The 1864-nt window shown below is 38.9% G+C and overlaps 1 long non-coding RNA gene across 1 annotated transcript; it reads right to left on the reverse strand.

Annotated features, from left to right (window-relative positions):
* Positions 1 to 285: 285 nt before the first annotated feature.
* On the reverse strand, positions 286 to 966 carry LOC138874408 (uncharacterized). The gene is made up of 3 exons (XR_011401390.1): positions 702 to 966; positions 482 to 614; positions 286 to 398 (listed from the first exon to the last, which is right to left on the reverse strand). It is a non-coding gene; the product is annotated as an uncharacterized lncRNA (long non-coding RNA).
* Positions 967 to 1864: the final 898 nt, after the last annotated feature.

Below are 1864 nucleotides of genomic sequence, written 5' to 3' on the forward strand. Positions count from 1 at the left end.
TACGGCTGGCAGAGGAATGGAGGGAATAGGAACAAATGAGGAAAGAGGAGCTTCATCAAAAACAGGTCCGAGCTCGCCACTCCCGAAGTCACTGTCAAAAAGGTGCTGAATTGATTCATTGTTATATCTTGGTTTGGCATCCTCATCAGATTGAATCAAAACAGGCTCGGTGGCGGAGGTACGAGCAGGAGTGTTTTCAATTTCATCATCAATGATTATTCGTCTCCTGGCCCTTGGCCTGGTAATTAAGGAGGTACCCTCCTCTTCTTCTTCAGAACCTTCCTTTGTAGCTTTTCTTTTAGGCAGCAAGGCTCGAGCCTTATCTAAATCCAGAGCAGCATTCGCAGACATGCGAATGGCCATAGCTACTTCAGCTGTCATTCCTCTAATGCCAAATCCTGATTAAAGAATGGATATACATGATTAAAGTTGAGGAAAAAGTGCTTAACATGTAAAACAAAATTTTTAAAAGGGTGGATACCATGTGTTTTGACTTTCCAGCCATGTAAAGAAGAAATTGATTTCCAAGTTCTCTGCTCCCTAGTAGCAATCTTCAAAAGTGAGTCTACCCAACCACGAAAGTTGGGAATAAGGTTCCACATCTCCCATGGTTGCTACAAAAAACCAAGAAGGGACGAGGTTAAAAACAACATTCTTTTGAAATTCTCAAAAGTAGGTACGGTAAATAAGAGGAAACTTACGTTCAAAATTCCACTTCTCAGGAAAGGGAATATTTGTTTCGCCAATCAAATCCACTGTACGGACAGCAACGTAACGGATATACCATCCACGATCTTTGTCATCCTCAGGGTTTACCAAAACTTTTTTGCTCCTTGCAGTTAAGGTGAAAACCCCATGGCGTATTAAGTTGGGATGGTATAGATGAATGAGATGAGAAAAGGTGAAATTGACATTGGCCTTGGATGATAAATATCTCAAACAAGCCACTGTTCTCCACACCAATGGACCAATTTGGGCCAAACAAATGGTAAAGAAACGACAAAAATCGAGAATAACTGGGTCAATTGGAGGATTAAAACCTAAAGTGAAGGGGTAAGTGTAAACAGAAGAATACCCATTTCTAAAAGAGGAAATTCTTTGATTTGGGGAAGGAATTGACATTCGAAGACTATCCTTCCAATTACAATCTTTTCTTATGGTGGGGATTGTAAGCTCAGTTACTAATGTTGGGTAAGTATCGGTTCTTTCTAAATTTTTAATTTGTTTTTGAAGAGACGTTTTGTCACTTTCAAAAGACAAATCGCCGGGAACTATATCATCAACTGAGGGTTCTTGAGAAGTATCAAGAATTTCCCTACTTTTAGAAGAAGGGGCTTTTGGGATAAAACTCCTTGAAGAAGAACCAGATGAACAACCTCGCGTAGATTCTAACCCTGTTCGAGGCCTACTTCCTCCGCATCTTCTGTGTCTAACAGGGGCGTTGGGGAACTGATCTAGAATTGGAACTTTTTTACGGTTAGGGTTTGAAGAAGACATTGTTAAGAAGAAAGTATGTGCTGAAAATTTGTGAAGAAGACAAAGGAAGACAAAGTATGTGTAAAATGGGAACCGTCAAATTTTAAAGTATAATGATGAAAAGCCTATAATAAAGGCAGCTGTCACTTCGTAAATAGTGAGATTGAAGAAGTCTCGAAGAAGGGTATGAATAGCAGAATCAATTATAAAATGACACATGGACAGAACATTAAATGGAAAAGACTGCTGAGACGTTAGTACTGTCATGAGCATTAATTGTGGCAAAAGTTCTTTTTACATGAAGATCCACTTCCCAATTATTTAATTGATAAAAAAAATGGAAAGTGGGGGGACTATCTGTATTGGGAAAAAACTGAATTTATATTAA

Source organism: Nicotiana sylvestris, chromosome 8, assembly GCF_000393655.2.
Source record: "Nicotiana sylvestris chromosome 8, ASM39365v2, whole genome shotgun sequence".
NCBI lineage: Eukaryota > Viridiplantae > Streptophyta > Magnoliopsida > Solanales > Solanaceae > Nicotiana > Nicotiana sylvestris.